Here is a 12,453-nt window from a genome sequence, read left to right as displayed (position 1 = left end):
AAGATTTACTCGAGCTTCCTAGTTTGTATATACTCAACACTTTTAAAACACAAACGGTCGCCTGTTCTTGACGTAATTTGATCTCTTTGTTATAAGTAACAACTGGTAGATATATCTACTTTTTTAAATAAAAAGAAAAAATGCGTACGTACAAAGTACATATGTCAGAAGTGAAAATTTTTTGGCAACTAATTAAAAAAAATTTAAAAAAACGAATTGAAAAAAAAACAAAAAACCAAGGTCACGCCGTGTTCCCAGGCGGTCACCCATCCAAGTACTGACCGCGGCCGACGTTGCTTAACTTCGGTGATCGGACGAGAACCGGTGTTTTCAACGCGGTATGGACGTTTAAAAATTCGTGACGCCGTGACGTGTTTGATTCGTAAAAAATTTACCCCTCATGTGCCAAAAGAAATTTCACTTCAAGTAAGTGGTGTGTCAGCTCTGACACACGACTGTTGACACGAGCTTACTCTTTCAAATCGACTGTCTAAATAGCTACAAAAAAGTCTTACTAGTCTAAGAAAAAGATTAATACCATATCAAATGATAAATAAATGAATCAAATAACGTTGTAGCGCCATCTTGGTTATCCGATAGATGGCGTTATGAGAAACGTAACGAGGTCATTCGTTCAGTAGATTTTACTCCTCATATTTTTTTCATACCGGGGGCCTTGTGTGAAGATCGATTAATAAACTCTCTTAAGTGTAAATATAGACACACCACTGTCAACATCCACTACAACAGCATGCTGGATTAAGCTCCAATCTTTCTACAAGATCTAGAAGGAGACCTATGCCCAGAAGTGGGAAAGTCTCAATCAATCAAAGAAACGAAAAAAAAAAATAAACAAGCAGAAAGCAGGGTCACTGAACATGAATCAATAAGCTAGTCAAAAGTTTTTGACTAGAATCATCTTGGCTAAACAGGACGTAAGGGTTATGTATAACACAATTGGTGTATTTGAAAGTATTTTGTTTGAAGGTATTTTATTTCCAAGATGACTGTCATTAAATCCTAAAAAGAGGTTAAAATACATTTCACTAAACGCTTTATCTTTTTTTCCCGACTTCAAAAAAGGAGGAGGTTACTCAATTAGACCGTATATAATTTTTTTATGTATGTTCGGGTATAACTTCGTCGTTTATGAACCGATTTTGATAATTCGTTTTTTTGTTAGAAAGGAGATATCCCAAGTGTGGTACCATAATAAGGAAATCAGAATCTGATGATGGAATCCGAGAGAAATCGAAGGAATCCCTCGAAAATCGAAGTTATGACTAGTGCGTTTGTTAATTTTTTTCGCCTACTTACGTTGTATTACTTGTCGATGTAATTGAAGTCGGTTTCTTTCAAAGCAAACACAATTATAATTATATTAAATTTAAATGCATCTTATTTTAATCTTACAGTTAAACAATTAAAGTAATTTTTACACAACCGATTCATTAAGTCGGTCAAATGATAATTGATGCAAAGAGATTTGTTGGAGCTGAAGGCACCTGCGTCTGGATTTGCCCTCATTTGCTAGAATGAAATATCCGTCAGGTGAAATCCTTAATTTATTTCGATGATTTAAGTAATTCAAATTTTTTTTAATTTAGAAGTTAGGATTAATAGAATACTGCATTTTTTTTATATTCTAAATTCGTTAATGAAATACATGTCCACAAATAAAATTAATTTAAAAAAAATGTATAATATTATTTTTTTTAAATTAACTTCATTTCATTTATATCAATATTGACGCGAAGCTATTGTAACTTTTGAAAAACATTTTATACATTTATTTTGAGTTAATTAAAACAACGCTGTTATATGCTTGATACATATATCATTATAGTGTGGGCAAATTTTAATTTATGTACATAATGATAATATGATATGATAAGTTACAATTCTAATTTTATTAAATCAGAACCTTTGAATAATGTGTCCTGTCTGAGTTAACATACGGTTCCAAGACGTGGAAACTGACGAGGGGACTGGTCCACAAGTTTAAAGTCACTTAACTTACAGTGAAACGGGTTATGCTTGGGGTCTGTCTCAAAGATAGGATTAGAAATGAGACTATACGCGAGAGAACGAAAGTAACCGACATAGCCCACAGAATTAGCAAGTTGAAGTGGCAGTGGGCTAGTCATCTGTGTCGCAGGACCGATAGGCGCTGGAGCAAATGTGTCCTGGAGTGGAGACCGCGTGTTGGCAAACGCAGTGTAAGTCCTACGGCCCCCTGGACTGACGATCTACGTAAGATGGTGGTGGCTGGATGAGGATTGCATAAAACTGACGGCCTATATTTAGCAGTGGTAGTATGTTCTGCGATAGGCTGAAATGATAACCTTTGAATGATATTGAATAAATCAATTGCTTAGTGTTTAGTGAAAAATTTCAGAATTTTACTAGTTTTTATCTAATTTGAGTTACGTCTGTGAACATCCAGGAGTCATCTGGGAGGGATTTAAAAAAAAATAAGAAGAAAATTGTAGCGTTTTGTAACGGTTTCAAAATTCAACTGAGGTAGGGCACAGCAGGAATTTCCTGCTCATAATATGGAGCAGCCCGACTGGGGTAGTACCTCGACCTTACAGAAGATCACAGCTAAATAATATTGTTTTCAAGCAGTATTGTGTTCCTGTTGGTGAGTAAGGTGACCAGAGCTCCTGGGGGGATTGGGGATTGGGTCGGCAACGCGCTTGCGATGCTTCTGGTGTTGCAGGTGTCTATAAGCTACGGTAATCGCTTACCATCAGGTGAGCCGTACGCTTGTTTGCCGACCTAGTGACATAAAAAAAAAAAAAAAAAAATATATATATCATTAGTTACATTGCTAATATTATTATAATGTAATCCTAAAAATAATAAATAATAGTTCAAAGAAACTAAAAAACATTCTTTTATAAATAAACTAACCTAAAAAAAAAAACATTTAATCCTGACGATCCGAATTAGGATTATATAATAATCTTATCAAATTAGTGTACTGTTATCGATTCTCGATAAGTCTAAATGAAATCTGAACTTATGAAGTGGGTCGAAATGAAGTCCAAAGGAGTCGGTTACAAAGATACAGGTGAAGCTAAGAAAAAGCGTGTAATAAATCAATAACTTAAAGCTAATATTTGTCAGAGATTCCATTTGTCTCAATTTGCATAACATTTAAGGACATCCGGGAAGGACTTAAAAAAGATTTTCGTAAAGAAAACGTACATTTAAAAAAAAATAATAATAAAAAAACAAGTGCTTGGTTAGAATTGATTTACTGAAATTGAGATTTACAAACCTATACATTGTAAAATATACTTCAGAATGTTGAACGGAGACTTGTTCAGTTTCATTCCGACGCTTGTGAATTATGTTTAAATGACATTTTGAAATGGAGTAACTGTCTGTCATTTCCGAGATTATGGAGATTATATGAATTAATTAAAATAATACAGTAGCGACATCTCTCGAGCAGCATACGAACTACGGAACTAAAAGAAAAACTGATGTATTCTACACCGCGCTATCAAAGTTATCAAAGTGACTGAGATACAAGAACCTGACAACAACCGTTGGGGCGGTAGCCCACCAGACACAACATCCGTCTGGCCGGAGGACCTTCCCTTTGCGATGGCGGACGTCATTCTTCACACCACGTTCCTCCGCACCCCCAACATATCATGCATATATTGTATTTAATATTGGATTTATGGATTTCATAATATATCGGTAAGTAATAGTTATTTTGATTATCTATAATCGCTCGAAAACGCATAAAAATTAGTGAATAAGAAACAAGTAAATCCAATTTCAATATCGTGCACATGTTTTTTTTTTTGTTTGCTAGCAAACGATAAAACCGACTTCAATTACATCAAGAAGTAATACAACGTAAGTAGACGAAAAAAAAAATATTAACAAACGCACTAGTCATCATTACAATTTTCGAAAGTTCCCCTCGATTTCTTTGGAATAGCATCGTCAGATCCTGGTTTCCTTATCATTGTAGCCACAGCAAAATCGGTTCATAAACGACGAAGTTATCCACACATAAAAATGTGATATGAGAAACCTCCTCCTTTTTTAAGGTCGGTTAAAAATAAGTTCGAATGACTATATTGAATTACTCGAAAAAATTTATTTTCAAATTTACATTGTTTTGTTCTTCAAAAAATCGATTTTTTCAAAAAAAAGTACTTTACATATACTCGTAATTGTGTTTGCTGGCAAACAAAAAAAAACCGACTTCAATTGTATCGACAAGTAATACAACGTAGATAGACGAAAAAATAGTCAAGTAAATACGCGCTATCAAAGATTACTCCAAAAGTTGTAATCAGATCTCGATGAAATTTAAATGTGACCACATGATAAGCATCGGCTTTTGATTAAATTAAAAATTATCAAAATCGGTACACCCAGTAAAAAGTTATGTGGATTTTCGAGTTTCCATCGATTTCTCTGGGATCCCATCATCAGATTCTGGTTTCCTTATCATGGTACTACACCAGGAATATTTCCTTTTCAACAAAAAAAGAATTATCAAAATCGATTCAAACGACGGAGCTATCCCCGAACATACAAACTATATATATACGGTCGAATTGAGTAACCTCCTTTTTTTTGAAGTCGGTTAAAAATTCAGAATGACATTATTAACAAAACGCTTCAATCTAACGAAGCGCCGCATAACATTTGAAGGTACAATTTGTAAGGATCATAAAATTGAACGAGTCGATCTGTGCTCGCCGACTCTGAAGAAAGGGGACTTGTATCTCAATTATAACGAGATTATGACTTTTATTTTTTTTTCAAATAATTTTTATTTTCTCGACGTTGTCACGTGGAATTATAATGTATACTAGCTGGGCCCGCGACTTCGTCCGCGTGAAACTTAACAAATAGTTATTGTTCAGTTCGCAGACTTATAAAATAAAAAAGATCTAAAATAAAAGTAACCTAAGCTACTCTTTATTACATCAGCTATCTGCCAGTGAATGTCCCGTCAAGACAGACAGACAGACAGACAAAAATTATAAAAAACATTATTTTGGTATATGTACCGTGTATACATTACATATGAATTTAGTAAAAAACGGTTATTTTAATATTACAAACAGACACTCCGATTTTATATACATAGATTATTATATTTTGTAGCTCTTGGCGTGAGATAGAGACTCGTTATTATACAGTAAAAGTTCGAACGTAGAGGTCTGGGTTGAAAAATACTATCATCTAGATTGTTCGAAAACTGTGTGATATTATATATTTCAAATATGTTCTTCTTAAAGGGTTTGATTAATGTAACAACCACTCTGATGTAGTGGTGTACTGTGTAGTCGCCTAAAGCACCGACGATTTGCGAATTCCATTCCCGTTTTGGATGGATATTTATACAAATTCCTTTCCAGTTTGGATGTATATCCTTGTGAGTCTCCCCACCGTGCCTCGGACAGCACGTTAAGCCGTCGCGTCGGTCCCCGTTGTTATGAAAAAAAAACCAGATAGCCATTGTTACTCATAGTAGGGAACATATCTGTCAACTTCCAGTGGAGCAGCGTGGCGAATTAAGCTCTATGCCCATCAGTGGGATGATACAGGCTAAATACTCGTAGTATAGTTTTAAATTCCACCCACGATGGTACAGGTTAAATGCATGCAATGATTAATGATTTATTGTTATTTACAAATTAATGAATATTAATCATTACATAATGTAAAACAAAGTCGCTTCCCGCTGTCTGTATGTTTAGATCTTTAAAACTATGCAACGGATTTTAATGCGGTATTCTTTAGTAAATAGATTAATTCCAAAGAAAGGTTTATATGTATAATACATGCATAATACAGTAGAGGAACTATCAGTATAGTTTTTGCAACTATGCGAAGCCGGGGCGAGTCGCTAGTTTTATAATAAAAAGAGGTTTATCTAACTAAAATAGATCGTAAATGTGCTACTAAACGAGGGTAGTTTATAAACTATTTACTCAATGTAATTTAGTATAACGATATTTAAAATTTGAATTTGTAACATGATGTTTAAAAGGTACTTTATAGCCTATGTGGGTAAAATTATTTTAATTTGATTTGATAAAGAGATTGACATTGACAGAAACATTGTAATATTCTTAAGTTTTACAAATGAAAAACATTTTTTTATTTACAAAAGGGGCTTGTTTTAACCTTTCCCATCATATCGCTTTCATTACTCGAGTTATCTCGATAAACTTAAAACGTGAAATCATTTAAGAGTTTAAATTAACATTAGCATTTCATAATGGAGTCAATCTCGGTTAGTAACGCTTAACGGTTATGAATATTGAACAGTGCTGGACGACGCTTAACCGTTGGATAGACGAAAAAAAAAAGAATAGAATAGATGGAATTTTTCTCAAAATAATTAATATCGTCGGAAAGTCTTAGGAAATTGTGACATTTCAGAAAAAGTGCTATAAGTAAATAAATAATAAAAAGATTTTTACTGTAGATGGTCTGTTTTTTCCTAAAGTAGGCAACTTAAAGGATAACTTAGGAGGATTGCGGTAAAACCGGGATATTTGGCACGAACTTGGGGAGCGCTTTGTCCAGCAGTGGACTGCAGTAGGCTGAACTGATGATGATGATGAAAGCCTGTTTTATTGGCAACGGTTGACTGATATAATCACAGTTTTTTCGATACATATACACACACACACACACACTTCAGCCTATCGCAGTCCATTGCTGGACATAGGCCTCCCCAAGTTCGCGCCAGACATCCCGGTCTTCTGCAATCCTCATCCAGCCTACACCGGCAATCTTACATAGATCGTCGGTCCAACGGGCCGGAGGACGTCCCACACTGCGTTTGCCAAGACGCGGTCTCAACTCTAGGACCCGTCTACTCCAACGGCCATCGGTCCTGCGACACAGATGGCCAGCCCACTGCCACTTCAACCCCTTCCTGTTCCCTCGCGGATACATATAATTATAAACAAATAAATAATTATATTACAAACAGACTTGGGGCGCGAATCGAACTCACTTGACATTTGTACTGGCCATATTATATAGACGTTGGTCATGGTCTGGGCGTTTGTATTGTCTGTGTGTGTTCAGAACCCTCAACACAGGAATAATCACTACTCGGGACCGTTAAGCGTGAAGCGTTTAATTATAAATTCGTTCATTTTTTTCATTAATATTGCGAGATATCTGTTTTAGCTCTTTGTAAAAAGTTCAAAATTTTTACATATTCACACGTTCCGTTCGATTTTGTTCGATGATTATTGTCAACATAGCTCAAATGACATGAGATAGCTCGATGATGATTTCGCTAATATATTACAACAATTTTGTATGCGCCGAGATTGTCTGCGACTGTTAACACATCAGCCGATTGATGTAACCATTGCCCCAGTTCGTATAAATGAAACTTTAAATAAATAAATAAATATATTTCAAAGTAAGACATATCAAAGATTTAGCTTAAAGGCTTTTGTCGTTGAAAACGTGAATTTGTTACATTTATTAGAATTGAAGGCTTTCTCTAGTGTCAAGATAGCACAGATAATTTGGCGACTGTCGCGTGGATTGGAGAAGGCGCGAAGAAGATTGATCGGTGAGCTCGAGATAACAGCCTCTATAGCATTTTGGAAACCGAACAAAGTGGAGGTATAATGGTAGGTAGTTTAGGTAGCCCTTAATCTACCCTTAATATACTATACTACTTTAAAACTTATTAAAAAAATTGATATTTCCTTTACTAGTATCCCTTTGGCTCAGTCAGCAGTGCTTTTCGCTCTAAAGTAATGTCTTTGAGCCCTGACTGGCTCCGAGTGTATTATGTTAAATTATTTAAAACGTAAATATCAAAAATAAAATTATTCAAATTGGCTTCAAAAGCACTTTTGAATCGTCATTTTACAAATGAAAACATCAATGATTATTATTTTAAAAAGTGAAACTACCACCGATTCGGAATGTAAATTCTGCTGAGAAGAATTGTCAAGAAACCCCGCAGTTATTCTTTCAATCGCTAGCCTCAGACCGTGTTCATAAGAGAAGCGAGAACAGACAAACATTAATTTAAATTCAATTTAAGGACTTTAAAAAATATCAAATATTTCTTTTATATTCATTTAAATGTATCAGTAATTATAAATGAATTAGCGGAGAGTTGCGTGCTTCAATTTTATTGTTATGATTTTAATGTAACATCATTGTGACACTTAATCGTATTTAAGTAATTGATAATAAATTTAATAAAGCTATTTCCTACTGTTATCCGCAATAATTTTTGACGACGCGTTGGCGCAGCGGTCACAGCACTGGCTGTTACGTTGGGTCTCGGATTCGATCCCCGCTCACGACGGCATTTATGTTGGTCATATAGATGATTGTCGTGGTCTGGGCGTTTGTGCTTATGTGTGGTTTCCGGCCACAAGATGAAATTCTACTTGGGACCGTCGAGTGTATATGTAATATATAAATTGTGTTTTAGTACAAGATTAGTAGTCTTGCATGAAATACAGCGTTAGTCCACACATAAATATGCGTGTATAGTTTTACCATTCAGTTAAAACACAGGCGTTAAACCGACCACCCAAGTAACAAACGCAGTCTTAAGTCGTCTATGAAGCAAAAGATAAAGTTATCTCTGATATCTTAAATTGTATTTTGCTGTAATGACTTTCAACAATGTTTTTACTATAAAATATTTTATTTTTAAACTACGCAAGAGATGTAAGTCCTGAGTAAAACACGCCTACACAACGCCCCGCTCTACCGCAGCGGCAGCGGTATCTCGGTAACTTGTCAGCTGTCTCGAACGTCAAATCAAACTATTTTTTACGTCGTGTAACGTGAAAGGCTTTCTCGTCCCTTTTGCGCGCGATGTCACTGTCGCATATTAATATAATTCGTTGTATCCTATCTACCCTCTTTCGGGATTTATGGAGGCATGTTACAAGCCTAATGTCGCTTCCGTGACTTTTTGTTGCGCTTGTTAATAAAATATGCTTTTTTTGTGAAGTTTTTATGTCAATATCACACAAGTTATAAGTTAGTTAATGTCATAATCGTTTGAATAAATTTGTTTATTTTATAATAGTTTTGTTACTTTTTATTTTTGGTTTTGATGACGCGTTGGCTCAGCGGTTACAGCTCTGGCATATATTTGTATTGATTAGACAGGGGTTTGTCGTGGTCTGGTCGTTTGTTTATGTGTATTGTGTGTGTGTTCCGGAAACGACACACGAATTAATTCTAGAGGGCCGTTGATTCAGTTCAGTTTAGTTCAGTTCAGCTCAGCCTATTGACAGCTATATCGACTTTAGCAACACGCTGCACGATTTGATAGACGTCGAAAAAAATTGTAATATTTAAAGTTATACTTATTAAAAAGCCTTTTACTTTTTTAAAAATAACGTTTAATCTTTTTGACCACAACACATATATACTTATTTATTACCTCATTTCTAAACTTAGACTCATTTCGTTTTATATCACTAGTTCGGCAAACAAGCGTACGGCTCACCTATGGTAAGCGATTACCGTAGCTTACAGATGCCTGCAACACCAAAAGCAATGCAAATGCGTTGCCGACCTGACCTCCAATACCCCCTTTGGCGCTGTGGTCACCATACTCGCCATAGGATTACAATACTGCTTGAAAACAGTATTCTTTAGCTGTGATCTTCTGTAAGGTCGAGGTACTACCCCAGTCGGGCTGCTCTAGATTTTGAGCAGGATATTTCTTACTGTGCCCTACCTCAGTTAAATTTGGCAATTATGTTGAGTTAATACGACTTAAGTATACATTTTTAAAGTAGCTGTAATCACAACAGACATATGGCAGCCATCAAAATTTTTAAACACAATGTCTCATCAAATTAAGTCCGTAAAAAGTTTGATAGAACGCTTTCTATTCACGGAGAGTTCGTGAAATTGGTTTCGATTCGTGCCGACGTCCTCAGACCGCGATTATCATAACTTTTACATTTATACGAGTATAAGGAATAAATGTAAAGAAGGGTCTTCGCTAATTAAATCTGGTATTTCGAAACCTAAGTAAAACGAATAAATTTTAAAAACCTTTTATAATTCATTAAATGATATTGAAGGAATTTTAAATGCGACATGAATAAGGTCTGAGAATGTATGATATATGATATCGCTCGCTTCAACTTGTAATATTCCACTGCTGGGCATGGGCCTCTTTCCTTTTGTAGGAGAAGGATTAGAGCCTAATCCATCACTATCAGGTGTACATGACAACAACCGGGACTGACGGCTTAACGTGCTCTCCGGTGCACGGTGGGGAGACCCACAAGGACTGCACAAACACCCAGACCACGGCAAACACCTGTATGACCAATATAAATGTTTGTCATGTGCGGGGATCGAACCCGCAACAGTCATATATAAATTATAATATATAATATATATGAATTGGTAGTTTCAATAATTTATTATTAACAAATAATTTATAAGCTTCATTTATACGAAATCGATTTTTGTCTCTTGGTTCTTACGTTAATTTGACAAGGCTTTTATTTTGTTCACAGAATAGTTGCATAATGAAGATGGGATTTATCTTCTCCGCTTGTCATGCTGTAACTAACTTTATGTTCGCTTAAAACTTGGCAATAAACAAGATAAATAAATATTTTAACTCAAACTTGTATAAGTCGATTAAAGTTCAGTTTTTCTGTATAGTAATTGACTGTAGTTAATTGTATGTCTTTCATCATCATCATCACTTCAGGATATCGCAGTCCACTGCTGGATATAGGCCTTCACAAGTTCATGCCAAAAATGGCGTGAACTCATGTGTTTTGCCCATAGTCACCACACTGGGCAGGCGGGTTGGTGACCGCAGGGCTGGCTTTGTCGCACCGAAGACGCTGCTGCCCGTCTTCGGCCTGTGTATTTCAAAGCCAGCGGTTAGATGGTTATCCCGCAATCGGTCGGCCTTTTAAGTTCCAAGGTGGTAGTGGAACTGTGTTATCCCTTAGTCCACGGAAAGAGAGGGGGTGGCTATATTCTTAATGCCGTAACCACACAGCATGTACCTATGTCTTTATGTTGGGTTATGTATATTAGTGTGCGAGGATGATTGCGTGTGCGTGTGTGTCTGTATTTATATAGGTATGTGTGGGAGTGTACTCAATGATGTTGGTGTGTAGTTGTGTCGAGATTTTTGTAACACCACACACATTACAAACGTCTGTATAAACTGTACAAACATTTGTCAATTGATTGATTGTTATGTAGCTGATGAGATAGAACAGGTAAAATGGCGTGACTCTACGAGTTTCGTAAGTATTAAAGACAGGAAAAGAAAAAAGATTAAAGACGCAACGCGGTTCAAAGAAATGGAAAAGTTAAATGAAGTCGGATGCAAATCTAAGTTGTGCCACAGAACCTTATTATAGCGCTATTCCATATTTTTTTTTGCATATAAGTTTATAATTATTACTAGACTGTTTGCGCTGTTTTTAGTGGCCTTGCTTTCTGATCCAGGGGGTGTGGGTGTGATTCGCGCTTGACTCTGTGTGTAATATTTGTGTTTATTTATATATGTATTATTATTTGTATGTTTAAAAAAATATATAACAATAAGATAACACAACAATATACTTTATTGTACACCAAAACAGAAATAATACATATCAGATTGATTTTAACAGACATATATTATTTATAAGGTACAAAGGGTGGCCTTGTCGCTGAAAAGCGATCTCTTCCAGCCAACCTAGGGGCAGAGGTGATGGTATTGTGTCGGTGTAGGTGTACAAATTGTGACATAAGCGTATAAATATATTTACTTAAACATATATACATATAATTACATACATAGCTAGATACATACAAACATACATACATATATGTAGTTATATTAGTCGGCTGTTACCTATAACACAACTGTTTCCTTGCTTACCGTAGTAACAGACGACCGTGGGTGTATGTCATCTTTACTTAAAATTGTAAATGAGATTATTAGTTTGTTTGTTACGCTTTAACGCGAAAACTACTTAACCGATTATCACGAAACATTGTACACATATTCCTGGAGGTATAATAAGTAACCTAGGTTACTTTTTACGAAAAAAAAAACTCAATCCGAGTGAAGCCGCGTGTATAAGCTAGTATTATAGTATAACGATACAACACAAATTAAAAATAGCATGGTGTCGTCTCCTGTCAAAGATTTTCATTGTAATATGAAACTTTGAATAGTTACGGGTTTCTGTAAAGAACTCATTATAGACGGAGCCACGGTCGCTTAGACCAATCTAGCGGGTACATCGTTCCATAGCTTAATTGGCTAGAGCACTGAGACGGTCAGTCGGAGATGCGGGTTCGATCCCCGCTGGAACGGTCGATTTTTGATATGATATTAAAAAATGTTTAGAATTTCCTAATGTGTGGGTAACACAGAAATAAAATCGTACAAATTAAATTTCTGTTGACTTTGAT

General features: G+C 35.6%; 1 pseudogene; it reads right to left on the bottom strand.

The window, feature by feature from the left end:
• Positions 1-233: 233 nt before the first annotated feature.
• LOC123663781 lies at positions 234-352 on the bottom strand (annotated as a pseudogene).
• Between the last annotated feature and the right edge of the window lie 12,101 nt (positions 353-12,453).

Source organism: Melitaea cinxia, chromosome 20, assembly GCF_905220565.1.
Source record: "Melitaea cinxia chromosome 20, ilMelCinx1.1, whole genome shotgun sequence".
Lineage (NCBI taxonomy): Eukaryota > Metazoa > Arthropoda > Insecta > Lepidoptera > Nymphalidae > Melitaea > Melitaea cinxia.
This window is presented reverse-complemented; position numbering and strand designations above follow the sequence as displayed.